Here is a 7,500-nt window from a genome sequence, read left to right on the forward strand (position 1 = left end):
GCCCAGGGTTACCACCCCCTGGAAATCCCCCAGGTTTACCCCCCATTTTATGTGGATGCATAGATTCAGACCGCCCTGCTCCATCGCTTTTGGCCATTTTTGCCCAACGTTAGCCGCTTCGGGTTGCCGCTGGACTGTTTTCGGGCCTTTTTCACCGACGCTTGGCCGTATCCGCTTAGTTTTCCCCAACGCTTGGCCGCATCCGCTTAGTTTTCCCCCGCTGGACTGTTTTCGGGTCACTTTTGCCCAACGTTAGCGGCTTCCGCTTGCCGCTGGACTGTTTTCGGGCCCTTTTTCACCGACCCTTGGCCGTATCCGCTTAGTTTTCCCCAACGCGTGGCCGCATCCGCTTAGTTTTCCCCCGCTGAACTATTTTCGGGTCACTTTTGCCCAACGTTAGCCGCTTCCGCTTGCCGCTGGGCTGTTTTCGGGCCATTTTTCCCCAACACTTGGCCGTATCCGCTTAGTTTTCCCCAACGCGTGGCCGCATCCGCTTAGTTTTCCCCCGCTGAACTGTTTTCGGGTCAGTTTTGCCCAACGTTAGCCGCTTCCGCTTGCCGCTGGACTGTTTTCGGGCCAATTTCCACCGACTCTTGGCCGTATCCGCTTAGTTTTCCCCAACGCGTGGCCGCATCCGCTTAGTTTTCCCCCGCTGAACTGTTTTCGGGTCAGTTTTGCCCAACGTTAGCCGCTTCCGCTTGCCGCTGGGCTGTTTTCGGGCCAATTTCCACCGACACTTGGCCGCATCCGCTTAGTTTTCCCCAACGCGTGGCCGCATCCGCTTAGTTTTCCCCCGCTGAACTGTTTTCGGGTCAGTTTTGCCCAACGTTAGCCGCTTCCGCTTGCCGCTGGACTGTTTTCGGGCCAATTTCCACCGACTCTTGGCCGTATCCGCTTAGTTTTCCCCAACGCGTGGCCGCATCCGCTTAGTTTTCCCCCGCTGAACTGTTTTCGGGTCAGTTTTGCCCAACGTTAGCCGCTTCCGCTTGCCGCTGGGCTGTTTTCGGGCCAATTTCCACCGACACTTGGCCGCATCCGCTTAGTTTTCCCCAACGTGTGGCCGCATCCGCTTAGTTTTCCCCCGCTTAACTGTTTTCGGGTCACTTTTCCCCAACGTTAGCCGCTTCCGCTTGCCGCTGGGCTGTTTTCGGGCCATTTTTCCCCAACACTTGGCCGTATCCGCTTAGTTTTCCCCAACGCGTGCCCGCATCCGCTTAGTTTTCCCCCGCTGAACTGTTTTCGGGTCACTTTTGCCCAACGTTAACCGCTTCCGCTTGCCGCTGGACTGTTTTCGGGCCAATTTCCACCGACTCTGGGCCGGATCCGCTTAGTTTTCCCCAACGCTTGGCTGCATCCGCTTAATTTTCCCCAGCTGAACTGTTTTCGGGTCACTTTGTTCCAACGTTAGCCGTTTCCGGTTGCCGCTGGACTGTTTTCGGGCCATTTTCCACCGACTCTTGGCCGTATCCGCTTGGTTTTGCCCAACGCTTGGCTGCTTCCGCTTAATTTCCCCCAGCTGAACTGTTTTCGGGTCACTTTTGCCCAACGTTAGCCGTTTCCGCTTGCCGCTGGACTGTTTTCGGGCCATTTTTCACCGACACTTGGCCGTATCCGCTTAGTTTTCGCCAACAATTGGCTGCATCCGCTTAATTTTCCAAGCTATACTGCTTTCGGGTCAGTTTTGCCCAACGTTAGCCGCTTCCGCTTGCCGCTGGGCTGTTTTCGGGCCATTTTCCACCCACGCTGGCACCGACGGGGCCATGTACACCCACGCGCGTGTACATGAGGGGGCACCCATTTTTGAAAACCTTGCCCCCCTATAGGGGAATATGCATTTTGAGGCTCTAGCCACGCCCAGGGTTACCACCCCCTGAAAATCCCCCAAGTCAAAATCACCCATGTAAAATATTCAAAAAAACTCAAAAAATCACAAAAAATTTATAAAATCAAATAAATTCAAAAAAAAAAAAAAATTTCAAAAATTCAAAAAAAATTCAAAAAATTCAAAAAAATTCAAAAAAATTTAAAAAATTCAAAAATTCAAAAAAAGTCCAAAAACCCAAAAAAACTTCAAAAATTTCAAAAATTCAAAAAAATTTCAAAAAAATTTCAAAAATTTGCCCCGCTGAACTGTTTTCGGGTCAGTTTTGCCCAACGTTAGCCGCTTCCGCTTGCCGCTGGACTGTTTTCGGGCCAATTTCCACCGACTCTGGGCCGGATCCGCTTAGTTTTCCCCAACGCGTGGCCGCATCCGCTTAGTTTTCCCCCGCTGAACTGTTTTCGGGTCACTTTTGCCCAACGTTAGCCGCTTCCGCTTGCCGCTGGGCTGTTTTCGGGCCAATTTCCACCGACACTTGGCCGCATCCGCTTAGTTTTCCCCCGCTTAACTGTTTTCGGGTCACTTTTCCCCAACGTTAGCCGCTGGGCTGTTTTCGGGCCATTTTTCCCCAACACTTGGCCGTATCCGCTTAGTTTTCCCCAACGCGTGGCCGCATCCGCTTAGTTTTCCCCCGCTGAACTGTTTTCGGGTCACTTTTGCCCAACGTTAGCCGCTTCCGCTTGCCGCTGGACTGTTTTCGGGCCAATTTCCACCGACTCTGGGCCGGATCCGCTTAGTTTTCCCCAACGCTTGGCTGCATCCGCTTAATTTTCCCCAGCTGAACTGTTTTCGGGTCACTTTGTCCCAACGTTAGCCGTTTCCGCTTGCCGCTGGACTGTTTTCGGGCCATTTTCCACCGACTCTTGGCCGTATCCGCTTGGTTTTGCCCAACGCTTGGCTGCTTCCGCTTAATTTCCCCCAGCTGAACTGTTTTCGGGTCACTTTTGCCCAACGTTAGCCGTTTCCGCTTGCCGCTGGACTGTTTTCGGGCCATTTTTCACCGTCACTTGGCCGTATCCGCTTAGTTTTCGCCAACAATTGGCTGCATCCGCTTAATTTTCCAAGCTATACTGCTTTCGGGTCAGTTTTGCCCAACGTTAGCCGCTTCCGCTTGCCGCTGGGCTGTTTTCGGGCCATTTTCCACCCACGCTGGCACCGACGGGGCCATGTACACCCACGCGCGTGTACATGAGGGGGCACCCATTTTTGAAAACCTTGCCCCCCTATAGGGGAATATGCATTTTGAGGCTCTAGCCACGCCCAGGGTTACCACCCCCTGAAAATCCCCCAAGTCAAAATCACCCATGTAAAATATTCAAAAAAATCTCAAAAAATCACAAAAAATTTATAAAATCAAATAAATTCAAAAAAAAAAAAAATTCAAAAATTCAAAAAAAAAAAAAAAAATTCAAAAAAATTCAAAAAAATTCAAAAAATTCAAAAATTCAAAAAAAGTCCAAAAACCCAAAAAAACTTCAAAAATTTCAAAAATTCAAAAAAATTTCAAAAAAAATTTCAAAAATTTGCCCCGCTGAACTGTTTTCGGGCCAGTTTTGCCCAACGTTAGCCGCTTGCCGCTGGACTGTTTTCGGGCCAATTTCCACCGACTCTTGGCCGTATCCGCTTAGTTTTCCCCAACGCGTGGCCGCATCCGCTTAGTTTTCCCCCGCTGAACTGTTTTCGGGTCACTTTTGCGCAACGTTAGCCGCTTCCGCTTGCCGCTGGGCTGTTTTCGGGCCAATTTCCACCGACACTTGGCCGCATCCGCTTAGTTTTCCCCCGCTTAACTGTTTTCGGGTCACTTTTCCCCAACGTTAGCCGCTTCCGCTTGCCGCTGGGCTGTTTTCGGGCCAATTTCCACCGACACTTGGCCGCATCCGCTTAGTTTTCCCCCGCTGAACTGTTTTCGGGTCACTTTTGCCCAACGTTAGCCGCTTCCGCTTGCCGCTGGACTGTTTTCGGGCCAATTTCCACCGACTCTGGGCCGGATCCGCTTAGTTTTCCCCAACGCTTGGCTGCATCCGCTTAATTTTCCCCAGCTGAACTGTTTTCGGGTCACTTTGTCCCAACGTTAGCCGTTTCCGCTTGCCGCTGGACTGTTTTCGGGCCATTTTCCACCGACTCTTGGCCGTATCCGCTTGGTTTTGCCCAACGCTTGGCTGCTTCCGCTTAATTTCTCCCAGCTGAACTGTTTTCGGGTCACTTTTGCCCAACGTTAGCCGTTTCCGCTTGCCGCTGGACTGTTTTCGGGCCATTTTTCACCGACACTTGGCCGTATCCGCTTAGTTTTCGCCAACAATTGGCTGCATCCGCTTAATTTTCCAAGCTATACTGCTTTCGGGTCAGTTTTGCCCAACGTTAGCCGCTTCCGCTTGCCGCTGGGCTGTTTTCGGGCCATTTTCCACCCACGCTGGCACCGACGGGGCCATGTACACCCACGCGCGTGTACATGAGGGGGCACCCATTTTTGAAAACCTTGCCCCCCTATAGGGGAATATGCATTTTGAGGCTCTAGCCACGCCCAGGGTTACCACCCCCTGAAAATCCCCCAAGTCAAAATCACCCATGTAAAATATTCAAAAAAACTCAAAAAATCACAAAAAATTTATAAAATCAAATAAATTCAAAAAAAAAAAAAAATTTCAAAAATTCAAAAAAAATTCAAAAAATTCAAAAAAATTCAAAAAAATTCAAAAAATTCAAAAATTCAAAAAAAGTCCAAAACCCAAAAAAACTTCTAAAATTTCAAAAATTCAAAAAAAATTCAAAAAAATTTCAAAAATTTGCCCCGCTGAACTGTTTTCGGGTCAGTTTTGCCCAACGTTAGCCGCTTCCGCTTGCCGCTGGACTGTTTTCGGGCCAATTTCCACCGACTCTTGGCCGGATCCGCTTAGTTTTCCCCAACGCGTGGCCGCATCCGCTTAGTTTTCCCCCGCTGAACTGTTTTCGGGTCACTTTTGCCCAACGTTAGCCGCTTCCGCTTGCCGCTGGGCTGTTTTCGGGCCAATTTCCACCGACACTTGGCCGCATCCGCTTAGTTTTCCCCCGCTTAACTGTTTTCGGGTCACTTTTCCCCAACGTTAGCCGCTTCCGCTTGCCGCTGGGCTGTTTTCGGGCCATTTTTCCCCAACACTTGGCCGTATCCGCTTAGTTTTCCCCAACGCGTGGCCGCATCCGCTTAGTTTTCCCCCGCTGAACTGTTTTCGGGTCACTTTTGCCCAACGTTAGCCGCTTCCGCTTGCCGCTGGACTGTTTTCGGGCCAATTTCCACCGACTCTTGGCCGGATCCGCTTAGTTTTCCCCAACGCTTGGCTGCATCCGCTTAATTTTCCCCAGCTGAACTGTTTTCGGGTCACTTTGTCCCAACGTTAGCCGTTTCCGCTTGCCGCTGGACTGTTTTCGGGCCATTTTCCACCGACTCTTGGCCGTATCCGCTTGGTTTTGCCCAACGCTTGGCTGCTTCCGCTTAATTTCCCCCAGCTGAACTGTTTTCGGGTCACTTTTGCCCAACGTTAGCCGTTTCCGCTTGCCGCTGGACTGTTTTCGGGCCATTTTTCACCGTCACTTGGCCGTATCCGCTTAGTTTTCGCCAACAATTGGCTGCATCCGCTTAATTTTCCAAGCTATACTGCTTTCGGGTCAGTTTTGCCCAACGTTAGCCGCTTCCGCTTGCCGCTGGGCTGTTTTCGGGCCATTTTCCACCCACGCTGGCACCGACGGGGCCATATACACCCACGCGCGTGTACATGAGGGGGCACCATTTTTGAAAACCTTGCCCCCCTATAGGGGAATATGCATTTTGAGGCTCTAGCCACGCCCAGGGTTACCACCCCCTGAAAATCCCCCAAGTCAAAATCACCCATGTAAAATATTCAAAAAAATCTCAAAAAATCACAAAAAATTTATAAAATCAAATAAATTCAAAAAAAAAAAAAAATTCAAAAAAAAAAAAAAAAAAAAAAAATTCAAAAAAATTCAAAAAAATTCAAAAAATTCAAAAATTCAAAAAAAGTCCAAAAACCCAAAAAAACTTCAAAAATTTCAAAAATTCAAAAAAATTTCAAAAAAAATTTCAAAAATTTGCCCCGCTGAACTGTTTTCGGGCCAGTTTTGCCCAACGTTAGCCGCTTCCGCTTGCCGCTGGACTGTTTTCGGGCCAATTTCCACCGACTCTTGGCCGTATCCGCTTAGTTTTCCCCAACGCGTGGCCGCATCCGCTTAGTTTTCCCCCGCTGAACTGTTTTCGGGTCACTTTTGCCCAACGTTAGCCGCTTCCGCTTGCCGCTGGGCTGTTTTCGGGCCAATTTCCACCGACACTTGGCCGCATCCGCTTAGTTTTCCCCCGCTTAACTGTTTTCGGGTCACTTTTCCCCAACGTTAGCCGCTTCCGCTTGCCGCTGGGCTGTTTTCGGGCCATTTTTCCCCAACACTTGGCCGTATCCGCTTAGTTTTCCCCAACGCGTGGCCGCATCCGCTTAGTTTTCCCCCGCTGAACTGTTTTCGGGTCACTTTTGCCCAACGTTAGCCGCTTCCGCTTGCCGCTGGACTGTTTTCGGGCCAATTTCCACCGACTCTGGGCCGGTTCCGCTTTTTTTTCCCCAACGCGTGGCCGCATCCGCTTAGTTTTCCCCCGCTTAACTGTTTTCGGGTCACTTTTCCCCAACGTTAGCCGCTTCCGCTTGCCGCTGGGCTGTTTTCGGGCCAATTTCCACCGACTCTTGGCCGGATCCGCTTAATTTTCCCCAGCTGAACTGTTTTCGGGTCATTTTAGCCCGACGGGGGCACCGACGGGACTGTTTTCGGGCCATTTTGCACCGACGCTTGGCCGCATGCGCTTAGTTTTGGGGCCATTTTTCACTGACGGCTGGCCGCATCCGCTTAGTTGCCCCCGCTTGGCTGATTTTTGCGCCGTTTTTTTTGTTGAACTTCAGGTTTCAAACTTCCAATTTTTTTCCAAACTGCAGATTTCATATTTTATATTTTTTATAAATTTGAACTTTTTCAAAATATCAAAAAAGTATTACAATATCCATAATTTGGATCGCGTACAATCCGGAAGTTTGAGAAATGGTCCACACCGGGTGTGAACCATCCAATCCGAAAAAAGTGGGAATTTTTACAAGCCGGAAAAACTGGAGTTTCAATGGCTCTTTGGACGGTTGTAATTCATTTGGACCAAAAATTGTCCAACCCACTTGCATAAGATCCGAAATTGTACAACCCAATTTTTTTTTTTCCAAACTCCAAATTTCATATTTCATATTTTTAATAAATTTGAATTTTTGCCTACATCCATAATTTGGATCGCGTACAATCCGGAAGTTTGAGAAATGGTCCACACCGGGTAGGAACCGTCCAATCCGAAAAAAGTGGGAATTTTTACAAGCCGGAAAAACTGGAGTTTCAATGGCTCTTTGGACGGTTGTAATTCATTTGGACCAAAAATTGTCCAACCCACTTGCATAAGATCCGAAATTGTACAACCCAATTTTTTTTTTTCCAAACTCCAAATTTCATATTTCATATTTTTAATAAATTTGAATTTTTGCCTACATCCATAATTTGGATCGCGTACAATCCGGAAGTTTGAGAAATGGTCCACACCGGGTAGGAACCGTCCA

The sequence above is a fragment of the Carex rostrata genome, chromosome 2, assembly GCF_964058835.1.
Source record: "Carex rostrata chromosome 2, lpCarRost1.2, whole genome shotgun sequence".
Classification (NCBI taxonomy): Eukaryota; Viridiplantae; Streptophyta; class Magnoliopsida; order Poales; family Cyperaceae; genus Carex; species Carex rostrata.